This window comes from Typopeltis vanoorti, chromosome 5, assembly GCF_054136105.1.
Source record: "Typopeltis vanoorti isolate ZY-2024b chromosome 5, IOZ_Tvanoo_1.0, whole genome shotgun sequence".
Classification (NCBI taxonomy): Eukaryota; Metazoa; Arthropoda; class Arachnida; order Uropygi; family Thelyphonidae; genus Typopeltis; species Typopeltis vanoorti.
This window is the reverse complement of record NC_143553.1, coordinates 21,467,878-21,484,704: the sequence shown is the minus strand read 5'-3', so window position 1 is coordinate 21,484,704 and position 16,827 is coordinate 21,467,878.

Genomic DNA, 16,827 nt, shown 5'->3' with positions numbered 1-16,827 from the left:
TGGAGAGAGGAAGACGCATGTAGCAATAGGGGAATGGAATTTCTAGAATTCCTGAGGGACAAATATCTTAGGCAACATGTAATAGAGGGAATAAAAGGTTCAAGAGTTTAGGACTTCGTTATAGCATCAGAAGAGTTCATAATAACTGAGATGACATCGCTCCCACCAGTTGGAGAGTGACCATATGTTTTTCACTTGGAAAATGAAGAGACATGCAGGAGCATCAAAGAGATGGGAACTTATGTGGAATTATAAAGCAGGTGATTATAATAGTCTTAGACGTCAACTTTGGGGAGTTTCATGGAGGGAGGAATTGAAGGCCAGGATATCATTAGTGCATGGGAAATTGTGAAAGAATATTTGTTAGCAGCAATGGTAAGTTGTATACTATGAGTGAGGAAGAGGACACAATTTGGAGTAAAGTGGATGACAAACAATATTAAATAGGAATTGCATGCGAAAAAGAGGCTATGGAAGAGATATAAGGAGACGGGTGAAGAGAAGATGAATGAAGAATATAAGACACAGGCCAGAAGAGTGACTAGTGTGGTAAGGAAAGCAAAACTGGAATATGAGAGGGGATTGGCCCTAAGATTCAAAGACCATCCTAGGGAATTTTTTAGCTATGTGGCAAGTAGGCAGAGAAATGACTGTGGAATAATGATATTGTTGGATAAAAATGGGAATGGAGTGACTGATGCAGAGGACATAGTGGAATTGTTCCATGAACATTTTATTGGAGGATTTCATCCTAGAGGAGTCAATTTTAATTCTAGAGGAATAGGGCAGGTTCGATGTTTAGAGGTACAAGAGGTGAGTGTGTTTCAGTCACTGAGCACTCTGGATGTCGGTAAAGCTTTGGGCCTGGATGGTATATCACCACTCGTTTTGAGAGAAAGTGCTACGGATCTGACAGTGCCTTTAACCTGGCTTTTCACTGAAAGTCTGGCTGTTGGAAAGGTGCCTAGGGAATGGAAGGAAGGTAAGATAGTGCCATTGCATAAGGATAGTAACAGACTGGAAGTGGCTAATTATAGGCCAGTTTGTGTGTCATCAGTAGTTGTTAAGATCTTGCAGAAAGTAGTGAGGGTCCGTATACAGCATTGGGCAGATGAGGGTAAAATTATTCGTGAGAGTCAACATTGATTTGTGAAGGGGCGCTCTTGTTTTAGCAATATGCTAGCCTTTTATAATAAAGTTACAAAATCATTAAATGAGGGAAAGGCATATACTGAAATTTTCTTAGACTTAGCAAAGGCATTTGACAGGGTGCCATATGATAAGCTGATATTTAAGTTGCAGCACATGGGTCTGGATATCAGATTGGTCAACTGGATTCAGGATTGGCTGTCTGATAGGTATCAGAGAGTTGTGTATGGTGGAGCAGTTTCAAGGAGGCAGAGAGTTACAAGTGGGGTCCTACAGGGCTTAGTATTAGGACCTATATTGTTATACCTTTATATCAATGACATTGCCAGTGGATTGCAAGTAGATATTCAGTTGTTTGTGGATGATGCAAAGCTGGGAAGGATTATTCGTAATAGTGCAGATGTGGTAGCCCTGCAAGAGGATTTGAATAAGCTGGATAGATAGGCAAATGTATCGGGTATCAGTTTAATGCAGCAAAATGTAAGGTCTTGAGGTTTGGTAAACATCGATGGGATGCAGCATACTCTATGGGAGGAGTTATACTGGAGGAAGTAGGGGAGACAGGAGATCTGGTGTTGATGTTTGATAGAAAGCTGAAATTTTTGGGACATATTCCAAAGGTGGTGAAGGTAACACAGAGGATTGCTGCAATTATGAGGACACTGACCTGCAGAGGTAAAAGGGTTATCATTCCTTTGTATAAGTCTCTGATCAGACCACACTTAGAGTATTGTTCTCAGTTTTGGTCTCCAGGATTTGAAGGGGATAAGTTAACTGTAGAAAGTGTACAGAGACAGATGACAAAGATGTTTGAAACTCAAACATTTTTAAAATTCAACACTGGCCATTCTTCCTGCACAAGGTTATGGGTGTCAAACGTTCAAAGTTGAAAGGCTTTGGCATGGCTCAAATGGCTAGTGCAACATATCCATACAACATGCACATTTTGTGTGTGGGGTGGAGTCTGCATCAGATCATATTTTGTCAATGGGAAAAGTGGAAATACTTTATATGAATTCTATAGTTGTTTCCAGTATGGTTGTCAAAAATGCTAGAGACCAAATACTTTTCAGACACTGAAATACAAACACGATCACCCTCTTTGAGGAAACAAAGGATCACGGATGCTATTTTCGAAGTAAAGGATTCGATGTGATCTCAATTTGGGAATGCCAGCTAAATATTGAAATTTTTGAAAACACAGCCATGAAAAAATATTGCTGCTCTTAGAATACCTGATCCCATTTTGCCTCACAGTGCTCTGCATGGTGGTAGAACCGAATGCTATAAAATGTATCACAAAAGTCAATTAGAAGGGGAAATGATTCGAAATTTGGATTTCATTAGCCTTTATCGTTGGGTAATAAAATATCAAGTATTTCCTATGGGACATCCCGAAGTTATTCTTGATAATATTGACTATAGTTCTGGGGTATACTTTGGTATTTATCATGTGCCAAAGTGGAAGCACCTGACATACTCTTTTTACTGGTTTGGCTCATCACTGTGAATGAAAAATTAATCTTTCATATATGCGGAGTAGTGTTGCCAATTTAGCTCTTTTGGAGCTAGATCTAGCTCTTTATTTTCTTCCCTAGCTCCAAACATTTTAATCTAGCACCTAGCTCCTTCAGAACTAGTTTCCTCACTTTTTAGTTGTTTTTATAACTTACTGTTAAAGAAATTGTTTTGAAAGTTTTCCAGATGTTCGCATTTGATAAGGAATTGTATTGTATGTTTGGTGCGAGCATTGTACATGTTTCAAATGTATGATGACGTCAGTCAGTCACGTGGCCCAAACGGCCTACCATTTGGTCACCTTAAAATTGATAGCATCACTACAAGTTAGTCTTTGCACATTGTTCTGGTTGGCAGTTACAATAGTGAGTGGGAAGTTTTCAAAGACTGATCGTAATTCGTTGCAGTAAAGAGTTTTATACCCTTCTTCAAAAATGACAAAGAGAAAAATAAAGCTTACAAGCAAAAATTTAGGAGGGAGTGGTTGCAAACAGGAATATTTAGTAAGTGGTTGTGTGAAGTTCCTGGTGACGCTACAAAAGGCTGCTGTAAGTTTTGCATTTGTTTCACATCTGCAAATCTTCCAGTGGCCTTTTGTAGCGTTAAACTAAGAAACATCTTGCTGCAGTTCCATATGAGGCTGTTCCTATTAGAAACATACTTGTGAAAAAGGCTGATGAGACCGCGAACTTTGAAGGTAGGTTAGCATTATTTCTTTGTTGTCACTCATCACTCAACAGTTGCAATCATCTAGTAGATCTTTGCAAAAATATTATCCCAGACAGTCAAATTATTCCAAAGGTAAAAATGCACTGAACTAAGTTCTCTGCAATTGTAAAGAATATTCTAAGTGAGCATTTTGAAGAAGAACTAATTGCGGACATTGAAGATGAATATTTCAGCTTGCTAATAGACGAATCAAATGATATCACAGTGAATAAGATTTTAGGAATGGCCATTTATTATAGTAAGAAATTCAACAAAATTATGCATACATTTCTGAGCATGGTGGTTCTAGAAAAGTGTGGTATTGTGGCTGTACTGAAAAGAGAGCTCTTGACGAAGAAACTGGACATTAAAAATCTCACTGCAACTGGTACAGACAACGCCAGTGTTATGGTTGGTATCAATAATGGCGTTTATGAACTACTGAAGGTATATATTTCCTCCTTAATTTTAATTAGATGTGTATGCCATTCATTACAACTGGCAATGTCTCACACTTGTGCAGAATCTCTCCCAAGAAAATTAAAATTTTTAGTTGCTGAAACGTATAAGTGGTTTTCACATTCTTCAAGACAAGCAGCATATAAAGAGCTGTATCAAACTATCAACGAAAATGATGCTCCTCTGAAAATTATAAGCAATTGTGCAACAAGGTGGCTTTCCATTGAACCTGCAGTAGACAGAATTCTCATCCAGTGGTTGGAATTAAAAACTCACTTCGAAGTCGTGAGTGTGACTAAGAAATGTTACAAAGCTCAAATTTTGTGGGAGATGTACAAAGATGAAAGGAATCTCTTGTAACTTTTATTTTTGCATCTTGTTCTAGTTGAAGTTTAGCAAGCTAACAAAATTTTTTCGAATCTAACAGTGCAGATAAGATGAGATTATTTGAAGACCTTTCCCGTTTGATTCGTTCTATTGCTAATATGTTAGTGCTGCCATCATCCACAGTGGATCCTCTAGAGTCAGAGATTGATGACTATTTGGATCCCAATCCAAATCTTGGTTACAGATTTGTAAGAAAATTTTCTGAGTTGATGATACAAAAGAAAATAATGCAAAATGATGAGTAAAATCTTAGAAGTAGAGCAAGACAGTTTCTTCTTGGTCTCTTCAAACAGCTTAAGCAAAGGTTGCCTGAAAACTTGAATATTTTAAGAATGATCTCTTCTTTTTCTGTTGACAATACCCTAAAACATAAAAGAACATATTACTCCCATCTTAGAAATAATGCTGAAAACAGAAACATATGTCGCTGCTGCTGAATACCAGTACAATACTATCCACTTAAATAAATAAACAAATATAGAAAACACTAAGCTATTCTGTACTGAAGTATGAGAATATAAAGATGCATCTGGAATGAATCCATTTAACGAAATCGCTCAATTTGCAACAAATTTATTAATGCTGCCAAATTCTAATGCGGAAATTGAACAAATGTTTAGTTCCATGAATGTAGTTAAAACTACGGAGGCTGTTCAATAAGTTATAAGACTATATTTATACAGAAAACAGATTACCTTTAATCGTCCTGAGTAGCTCAGTGGATGTGACGTTTGCACACCACCGCGCTTGGCCGCACGAAGGAAGAGTTGGTTTCGAGTCTAGTCGGCGACTAGAAGAAATTTTTCTAAGCCTTTTTTCGACCGGTTCCCGAGTTAGTCGATCTCTGGCACGGGCAAGCAGGTTTTCCTCCCGGAAACTCGGGTTTTTCCTCCTGTAAACTCAAGAAAATCGACCATAGAACCCACATTATTTCAGACATTAAATATATTGTGTTAGGGTTAGGGACCACGAGATGGCGGCACATTTGAGCCGTCTCTCTTCACTGCGTACCGCTTAATTAGTGATAGCCTTGGGCCATCTGTTTCTGATTGGGTACCAGTGGAGATTGAACTGCCCACTCAGTCTCCAAAAGTTAGATAGGGCTAAATGGCCTCGCCTACTCCCGTATACGGGAATAAAAAAAGGCGTTAGCTGATTTTTTTCTTTAATCGTCATCATTTACATGGTCTTTTTCGAAGTAACTACCGTGAGACGCGATGCATTTGTCTCAACGTTACGTCCAATTCTTAAACACATAAACACATAAAAGTCCGTTTTTTGAGCGTTCTTTCAAAACCGTCTCCGCAGCTTTTACACATGTTTTGTTACTTTCGAAATGGCTGCCTCTTAGTGGTTTCTTGAGCTGAGGAAACAGCCAGAAATCGCACGGTGCGAGATAAGGACTGTATGGACTGTGTGGTAGGATATCTATGTTGTTCTTCTGCAAAACGTCCACCACACCACCAGCAATATGTGGCCTTGCATTATCGTGGTGCAATAAGAAGCCATTCTTCAGCAATGGACGCTTCCTTTTGACGCATTGTACTATTGTCCGTAAAACATCCGCATAGTATGAGCCATTTACAGTATTCCTGGGTTTTACAGCGTGTTGGTAAACAATGTCATCATAGTCAAAAACATTATGGTCATAATTTTATCAGTCGATTTTACAGTTTTTGCTTTCTTGGGGGTAGGCGAAGATGGATGCTTCTATTCACTGCTTTGTTGTTTTATTGTAGGATCATAGTGATACAACCAAGCTTCATCTGCTGTAATGATGCGTTTTAAGAAGTTGTCGCCTTCTTGTTCCAGTCTTTCTTTCCATTCTGTGCACACATCCGCTCGATGCTGCATTTGCTCCGGTGTCAAGAGTTTGGGAATCCATCGAGCGCAAACACCTTTCAGTCCCAAAGGTTCAGCCATGATTGAGTGCACACTTCCCACAGAAATATTCAGGACAACATGCAGCTGGCATACTGTAATTCTGCGATCCTCCTTCATGATAATCGCTGCTGTGTTGATCATTGTCTCTATGATGGACGTTGAAGGTCTTCCCTCACGTTCAAGATCTTCCACATTTTGCCATCCTTCCTTAAAAGTTTTATGCCAGCGAAAAACACTTGCCCTCGACATTGCTTCATCGTGGAATGCTTCGCGTATCATGTTAAAAGTGTCCGATGCCGATTTTTGCAAATGCTCACAAAATTTAATCGCATAACGTTGTGCCAAGGACGCTTCCATTTCGACGACTGGTCGCGGCTCGTAGGCGTGCCGAAACAAGCTTGAGTTTACTCACGTGACACTCTGGCACATCAGCCGTATACGCCATCTATCAACCTCTTTTGTTAATACAGACAGCAACATTTCTTTATTCCACGGAAATTAATATTGTGATGAGTGGTTTCGCGACAGTAAAATTAGTCTTATTACTTATTGAACAGCCCTCGTATATTAAGAAACAAGATGGAATTGTCAATACTGACAGCTATTTTGTCAGTCAAGTATAGCTCGGGCATAACAACAAGTGCTGTGCAGACTATCATTTACCAGCATCTACACTGAGTAATATTGGAACAATTGCCACATATAATAAAGCTGAAAATCTAAGTGAAAACGTGGGCGAATTAAGCGCAGAAGAACCACATGGAAGATGTATTTAGCCACTTATATGCAAGTATCACTTCAACTTGAATAAAGTAAGTAACTTAAAAGTATCAGCTACTACTTTTAAAATTTTAGCTTCAAATTTTTATTTTTAACTCCTTTTTTAGTTCTTTTTTTTATTTTTATTTTTTTAAGATTTAGCTGTTTTTAGTAATTTTCATTTGGCAACACTAATGCGGATCCTGTGGTTCGGAAATGGCACCCCGCTATTTACATGACGACTGCTCGTTTGCAGGCATTTGGTGCACTCCAGAATTTGATCTCGTCTGTGCTCGCAGTTATAAAGTTTTAAAAATTTACGAGGTGTGGCAGTTTTCTAAAAAAATTTGAAGGTAAAGAAAACATCTTTGCTCACTAAATTAATACATTTCTGAAGATAAAACACTAATCATCTGGATAGCATGAGGGTAAAAGACGACAAACTTATCTGGATGAGTTTTTGCTAAGGGAAGGTATGTTAGATAGTGAACACATTAGTTATAACCCTGGAAAGTGTTCGCTTGCTAAGCTTTGTTTGAATTCCTTATGGGAAGGCGTGGAATGAGAACCTTGAGAAATCAAACCCAAGTGGTTTCCTGTTATGAAGACCTCATAGAACTATTCCTAGATAACAGTAAAGCTATACAAGATGCCAGATTAGTTTTGGAACAGCAGATGATGGTTGCCTACTCTCTTATTCAAGGCACTGAGCCTGAAAATAGGGGAGAGAATGCTATCATCTCTCTTCGTTTGTAGCTGCCTATGGTAGGATAAAGTTATATGAGCTCATGGAACCTTTGCAGAGATGGCTTTTATACACTGATTTAGATTGTGTCATTTTCACTGAAAAACTGGGCGATTATTCACCATCCACTGGTCACTAAATTGGAAAGCTATGTGATGAACTGAACGGTGATGATATTGAGTTTCTCACTACTGGTCCCAAATCTTATTCCTGTGGAACGCAAGGGGGGGGGTAAGATTGTAACCAAATGTGAAGGTTACTCTAAATTTTTGCGCAGCCACTGATATTAAGATGCAATCTCTGATAACAGCGGTAAGGGGTGTGCCACAAAACATTCAAATTCCGGCGTCATTTTCTGTCTAAAGGGACAAGTGGAGCTGTCAACTCAACAGGATCCCCCCCATAAGAATAAGATTTCTATACACTTTTACGAAGCGCACTGGGTCAACGGACATGCACTTTTCGTTATGTACATTTATTATTACTATTCAGGCCTCCATGGGGTCAAAAGACTCATCATGAGAGGTCCTACTCAGGAAACACAGTCTATCACAGTGGCGCACCCAGAGAGAGGTCAAGGGGCTCGGGCATCCCCCAAAGAAAAGGAAAAAACACTAGAAAATTTTCCAAGAATCTTTTCCTAATTAAAATTCATTTTTTTAAATTTATGTTGTGTCGTGTGTTCTATTTCTATTCTACTTATGAATTAGCGATCACTACAGATACTCGGTCATATGCGATGCGTACTGTGTCTTCGCAAATCGTCTACTCAACTCGCCCCCCCAAGGTTAAATCCTGAGTGCGCCACTGGTCTATCATACCACTTCTTAAACTCATTGACTATTCCTGCTCTCACCACGCTATCAGGCAATGCATTCCACAGTTCAACCACCCTCCATGCAAAGAAACCATCCCCGCACCCTATTGCTCACAGCTTCCTTCCATCACTTCCAGGGATGGCTCTTGTCATTGCTCCTTCCTGCTGTTCCACAAAGCGAAAGAACTCCCCAGTGTCCACCCTGTAACTGCATCTCAATAGTTTAAAAGTCTCGATCATATCACCTCTCCTTCCAAACTCTGCAGTCCACATTCCCTCAGCTGATCCTCATAACTAACATTGTACAGTCCTGAAACCATCTTTGTTATCTTCCTCTGTACCCTTTCCACAGTTGATTTATCCCCTTCAAATCCTGGGACCAAATTTGAGAAGAATAGTCTAAGTGTGGTCTGATCAGGTCTTAGACAATGGAAAGATAACTCTTTCATCTCTGCAGGTCAGCATCCTTCTCAGTATTGCAGCAGTCCTCTAGGCTACCTTCACCACCTTGGCAATATGCTTCCTAAGTTTCAGTTTTCTATCAATAGCCATCCCCCCAGATCTTTTGTCTCACTTACTCCAGTACAGCTCCAATCGAGTATGTAGCCCAAACTTTACATTTTGCTGCCTTAAACCGATACTCTCATCATTCGCCCATCTGTCTAGTTTATTCAAATCCTCTTGCCGGGCTGCCACATGTGCATTATTACTGATACCTCTTCACAACTTCACATCGTCTGCAAATAACTGAATATCTCCTTGCAAGCCATTGACAATGTCATTGATATAAAGGCTGAACAATACAGATCCCAGCACCGAGCCGTGTGGAACACTACTTGTAACCTTCTACTTCCTTGATATTTTCCTACCATATACAACTCTCTGATACCTATCAGACAGCCAATCCTGAATCCAGTTGACTGACCCAACATCTAAACCCATGTGCTGCACCTTAAATATCAGCTAATGTGGCACCCTGTCGAATGCCTTTGCAAAATCCAAAAAAATGACAGTATATGACTTTCCTTCATCAACTGCTCTTGCCACTTTATTATAAAAGGCAATTATGTTAAAGATACGAAGCAATTTTATAAGCCAGTTTTTAATCCTTTTTCCCAAGTAAGCAATAGACAAGTCAAGTTTGCGCCTGAACATATTTCAAGTCTGAGGTAACTCGTATGTGTGTGTGGGGGGGGGGGTTTAATAGTAGACGTTTATAAAGACGCTACCCTGGAACCCCCCTCATATTTAATTTTAGACTTTAGATAGGAAACACTGGATAATTTACGCCTGCATTCACTCATATTACCTGAAGAGGAACTGAATGTGGTGTATATTATATTCCAGAATGGCTGATCGACTCAAACGATATGTTTAACTCAACAAGTACTTATCTCATTCCTCTCCTAAACAGGCAAATGATGTTCTAAAACATTGCACCTCCCGCCAAATCACAACGCTCTGCAAAATCTGCAAAAATATTATATCTGGCAATATTCCACTATATAATCACCATGCCTATGAAAGAAAAAAAACATTATAAGAACACTAAGCAATATCGGTTCCGTTCACTACTTGGAGAAAATTGGTTTTACAGCTCGAGGAGTGGAAACACTGTTCTCATTATTCAGCAGATCATTGTTTCTTTATTGAGTTCACTTATTTCAAAATGAATCTTGTTAAAAAAATTTACACTTCTACAGCGACTATAGCAGCACAAGTCGTACAATTTAGAATGAAATGATCACCTTTTTAAAAAGGTCTAATGATAATCCAAATGACAAAGTCAAAGCATATTTAAGTGTTTTGCAGAACTATTTAGGTTTGAAAAACCAACTGGCTCTCAGAAGAACAGGAGCAGTGGCAATCACATTTAGAAAAAAAAAGCACCCAATTCCCACAGTGTGCAAACAGAATATCCAGTCTCTTCCCTGTCTTGCATCATTGGTCACAGCCAGTGAGGAAGATGTTTCCATTCCATACCCCATCTGAAGGAGAGATCGGAGAATAAATGCCAATTTTGTCTTTTTTTTTATCTCCGTGAAAAATGCGTGGGAATAAGAAACGTGTGGAAAGAATGGTAACTGAAAAATTATATTTTATTTTCATTAAATGATCTGTTACAGCATAGGTGACAACAACATCATTTAACCACAAATCATTTGATAGCATTTGCTAATAATATTTTGCATAGAAACACCATGACATCTCAATATTAAAAAATATACACTGTGTAAACCACATTCGACAGATTCCTTAGCTGGTACACACACCCTATTCTTCTTTCACTATACCTTATCCTATGTTAAACGAGATCGGCGCACCGATCTTTAACCTTCCTCTTCCAAGTTCTCCGGTCCAGGGCGTCCTTCGGACTCCATCCTTTCTCCCTAAGATCTTCTGTCACCTTATCCCTCCACCTGAGTTTGGGCCTGCCTCTTTTCCTCCTTCCCTCCAACTCCATATACTCCACTCGTTTACCAACATACTCTCACCCTTCCTCTCTACATGTCCAAAGCACCTCAGCCTACTTTCTTGTATCTTCTTGCCGACTGGTCCCACCTTAACCGTCCCTCTAATGTAGTCATTCCTCATCCTGTCCTTCTTTGTCACACCACTCATCTATCTCAACATCCGTATCTCTGCTACCTACATCTTCCTCTCCTGTGCCTTGGTTATAGGCCATGTCTCCACACCATGGAGCATTGCCAGCCTCACCACCATCTTATACAGCTTTCCTCTTACAACTCACTCTCTCTTGTCGCACAGGACCCTGCTAATCTTCTGCCAATTCATCCAACCGCATGTTATTCGGTGCTGTATTTCCTCATCCAAGTCACCATTCCTTTCGACAAACGAACTAAGATACTTGAATTTCTTCCCTGAAATTATCCTTTCACCCTGGAGTTGTATGGCCATATCCTCGTCACTCTCCGTTGATATATATATATATACAGTCTTCACCCGGTTAATTCTCATGCCGCTCTCCTCCAATGCCTTTCTCCACTCTTCCAGGGTATTTTCAAGCTTATCTCGGGATGATTCGCATAGAACAATGTCGCCGGCAAACAGCATGCTCCATGGTGTCTCCTTCTTGACATCCTCCACTAGTACATCCATGACCAGGTCAAAGAGGTAGGGGCTCAGAGCTGACCCTTGGTGTAGCCCTATGACAATGGGGAACCCTTCTGTCATGCCGACACTAAACCTGACCTGAGTTTCTGTTCCCTCATACATCTCCTTCACCAACCTCGCGTACTTCTCCGACACCCCCTCCTTCCTCATACACCTCCATACCTCCTGCCTGGCCACTCTGTCGTATGCCTTTTCCAGGTCTATAAACGCCATGTGCAGATCCACTTGCATCTCTATATTTCTGCATCAATCGCCTTAGCGCAAATATCGCATCCGTTGTCCCTCTTCCTGGCATAAATAAACTGCTCCTCACCAATTTTTGTTTCCTGCCGTATCCTTCCTTCAATTACTCTTTCCCATATCTTCAATGACATCAGCTTGATCCCTCTATAGTTGCTATAGTCTTGAACATCTCCTCTTCCTTTGTAGATTGGGACGAGAATACTTTTCCTACATTCCTCTGGTATCTTTTCCTGTTGGGCTATTTTCCTCATCAGATCCCATAACATATCCACCTCCTCACTTCCCAAACTTTTCCACACTTCCCCAGGTATCTGGTCTGCCCCCACAGCCTTTCCATTCTTCATTTTTCTTAGTACCCAATCCACTTCCTCTCTACTTATGTCTTGCACCAATCTCTCATTTTCCTCTCTATCCTCACACCTTTCTCTCGGATTCTCCTCATTTAGTAGTTTACGGAAATATTCTTTCCATCTTCCTCTGATTTTGTCCTCCTCTTGTAATACTACTCCTGAAGCATCCTTTATCTGCTTGACTGATGTTGTCTTTCGAGGCCTTATCTCTGGCTTTCGCTATTCTCAACAACTGAGCTTCACCACCGTTTCTCTCCAGTTCTTCATAAACCTCATCAACTGCCCTTGCCACAGCTCTCTTTGCATTTTTCTTCGCTAATCTATATGCACAATCTACACACCCTATTATAACGCCATAAATTAGTATGGATATTCAGAAAGTTAACAATATCACTTTCGGATGGACGGATGACCGAAGCTGTTTAAAAAATCGCAGCGATTGTATAGATAGCTTGCCAATGTTGTCCTGGCAACCAGGTCGGATCTGTGTTCACAACAAATATCGACTTTTGTTGTCTGATCAGATGAAATGGCAATTCAACACGAGTACAAACTCCTAATGCTACTTTTGTTGTGGTTCTAACTCTAGTACACTTTTCTAGATGTTCAGTGTTCATAGTCCAGTATCACAGAACGATCCTTTTCATGGATAACTGTACTCAGATTTTGCATAAAGAACCACTGTGATGTTTTCAGGAACAGGTTGAGCAAATTTAACTTTGAGGCACACACTTCCTCTTCTTAACAGACTGACATAGGGAGCAACGGCATTTTGAACTGGCAATAACTCAAATCCATAGAGAATGTTTCCATTTATGTATTCCTCATAAGAAATGTCATTACCACAGTCTCTGCTCCACTTGCCGAACGATGTGAACAGTGATATAATACCTTTCTTTGTAGTTCGGAGTCAATGATTGCGAGAGATATTGAATACCATCAGCTGTTGCAACTAGATAGTTCAGAATGAAATGATGAATATTAAATGGATTTCTGTTGGAAGCTCCATTAAATCCATCACTCGCAACCATTCCAATAATTAATATAGATGATATTTCTATATGACATGCCCTTGGTAATCGAAAATTAAGACACTTGCACTCGATTGATGGGATACACAATGTTTTACGGGACCTCCACTGTCTAATACAGACAGGTGAGCCAGTTGAATCTTTGGGTTTATTTTGACTTTGCAGACAAAAAGTGTAGCTCTTCAATTTGTACTTTAGCCTTAGCTTCTACACTTGCAGTCAGTAAACAAAATTAGGGAGAATATTGAATAGGTTTGCCCTCGTTGTCAGTGATGTGCACATGAACAGGTAGGTATGATTTTCCCAAATCCAGGTATTCTTCAGATGTACCTAGTATGCAAAATCCACGGGACCTCCACTGTCAGTACTCAATATTGGTTGGTACATAAGAGCTTCTTTCCACACATAAGTTGACACGAGGGCAGGAAAAAAAATCTACCCCTGACATCATATCCTCAGCAAAAGATGTCATCTCGCTTATGCTTTTTTGTATTCTTCTTCTTTTTCTTGCTTCCTTGACTCAGAGCTTTTTCAGCAATGGTTTTCCGAGTTTCTGCTGCTCTGTTTATAAAGGCGCAAGGTACAGGTACCTTTCAATATATCTCCTATCATCTGTTGACCAGATTTTAAGGTTTGACAACCGAAAATTGAGCTGCCTGTTTTAAGAGTGGACTTAAAAAGGAGAAGGCACTTCTGAAAATGCCACATAATCCACACTCATGCTGTATTGGTAGTCCCGCAAATACGTGAGCTTCAACTACCTGCACAGCGTAGTATGTGAGATGAGTCGTAATAAATAACTTTTAATATGCCGACGTTTCGATCTTCATATTAAGATCATCATCTGGAGCATATACAAATATACAAGACAAGCTAAGTTACATTACATGCAGTAAGCTAGAGAAACAATGAATCGATTACAAGTTATTCTACTGGCATGACCTCTAGTGAAAAAAAAGAAAAAAAAATTATAAACTATATTAAACTATCAAGCTAAATTCTATTTATGATAATATGAATAAACATTCTTTCTTACAGATAGTTTTCTTTCGATAACAATGATGTCCTATATTTAGCATTACAATTGTTATTTTTAATTTAGGATTCTGGATTTTCTACAGTCCTATTTATAGTTTCTCTTAGAGAGGAAGGTTCTGTCGGTCGAATATATGCCTTCCACATGTTTGGGATTTGTAGACCATCGTTTTTGTTCAGATTGGGATGGTTGGTAATAACCTCACAGGCTTCTTTAAATTTTCGTTCATACCATGTTTTGGTGAGATGTAGACAACTAGTGCTTTTCCAGTCAATTCTATCTAAGGTGTTCGGGCATGATCAGAAAGGCCAGCTTCACCATAATTATTATTATATTTAATGTGTCGTTTATGTTTTTTTTTTTTTGTCTGATAGGAATTGTGTGCCCTGTTTCTCCTATATATGGTGCAATAAATACGATATACTTCAAGGTGGGCCAGCGGAGGAAGTGGATCTTTGGATGAGTTGAGTAAGCTTTTTAATTTTGCAGGATAAATTTAAATTCGTCTTTCAGTGCCTGTTCACTGGAGCAGATATTCAGAGCCCTGTTTTTTAGAGTGTTAATGACACCTAGTTTTTGTGTTGGGTGGTGGTAGGAGTTTATGTGTATATATTGGCCAGTATGTGTCGGTTTCTGGTAAACAATGAATGAAAGATTGCTAGAAGGAAGACGTGCAACAAGTGTATCTAGAAACGGAAGTCGGTTCTGTTTTATTGTATTATGTTAGTATGACAATGTGTTATTGTCATACCAACTCGTTAATTACAACCCAACCAATAGAATAAAAAAGAAAACAGAGAAACTACATAAGTCAATTACCACATGGCCCGAAGATACGGTCAAAAAATTATTTCTGCACTACGCTTGTTCCCCAAGAATTTACGAGCTACCGAAAATTCACCACAGCCTATAGATGAAGGGATAGATATAGCCCGAATTATCACTTAGCCAAAAAATTAGCGGCAACACTCAAGGTTGGTAGGTCATTCCCCCCCCCCTCTTATATCAAAAACACACAACACTTCATAGACATCATCAAAGACATTACATTAGAAAAAGATGATTTATTAGTCAGTTTTGACGTCACTGTCCTCTTTACGAATGTCCCAATCAATGACACAATCCTTCTTTTACAGAACAAATTCCTTCCAGATATCACAGCGCTCTTTGCACATATATTGCGTTCTGGTTATTATGTATGGCAAAACGCTTTCTACCTACAAAAAGAAAATCACAGCCAGGGGCTCGCCATTATCCACCCTCTTGCTAACTTTTATATGGAACATTTTGAGCAACTTGTTTTAGGTTCCTCTCCTTTAAAACCCAAATTCTGGCTTAGATACGTTGATGATGTTTTCGCGATCTGGTCCCATGGCTGCAAGACACTAGAGACATTCCTCAGCCTCCTAAACAAACACCACAAACTCATAGAGATCACAACTGAGATTGAAAAACAGAACACACTTCCGTTTCTAGATACACTTGTCAGACGTCTTCCTTCTGGCAATCTTTCTTCACTGTTTGAAGGAAACCGACACATAACGGACAATATATACACATAAACTCCTACCACCACACAACACAACACAACACAAAAAATAGGTGTCATTAAGACTATAAAAAAACAGGGCTATGAAGATCTGCTCCAGTGAACAGGCACTGAAAGATGAATTTAAAGTTATCAGCAATATTTAAAAAAAAATAGGTGCAGCCAAAACAATATTAACAAAATTCTCTACAAGACCTCAATAAAAAAAAACAAAGACAAACCAGACTACAATAAAACTATAGCCATTCCTTACATTAAAGGGACATCAGATAAAATAAACAGAATACTACAAAAATACAACCTTAATGACACCTTTAAACCTCCTGCAAAATTAAAAAGCTTACTCAACTCATCCAAAGATCCACTCCCTCTGCTGGTCCACCCTGGAGTATACCATATTTATTGTACCTGTCACATACCATACATAGGAGAAACAGGACTCACAATTCTTATCAGACAAAAAGAACATAAGCGACACATTAAATATAATAATTATGGTGAAGCTGGCCTTTCTGATCATGCAATGAACACCTTACATGGAATTGACTGGAAAAGCACTATGGTCAGTGCTGGCGGAAGCGGACATGCAGAGCATGTGGTGCATGCGAGCACCGCTATGAAGGGGGCGCCGGGGCACGGGTCATAAGTTTATTTTTAAGAAACAAAATTTTTATCATAAAAACAAAAAATGCTTAGAATGATCAATATGAAAATAAATAAGGCCGGATACACCAAATAAAAAATTTTAAAAAAATTGTATATTGCCGGCTGTTTACAATTTTGCAGGCGAGAGGAGGCTAAATGCTTGCTCCAGAATCTAAAGTGAAACGGTGAACGGTTTTTATGTGCAGAAACGAATTTTCGTACAAAACATTTGTTGCTACATAACCAGTCATGTGGTACTCTAAAAACTCATTTGTAACTTAAATATTCCAAAGCACATTACATTCGATTGTTTACTTAGGTTAAGTCCCATGTGAATATTGTAAAAATAAACTTTGTTTGTCTCTGTATAGTTTGTTTTAGATGTTATTGTAAATAACACTGGAAGTTAACT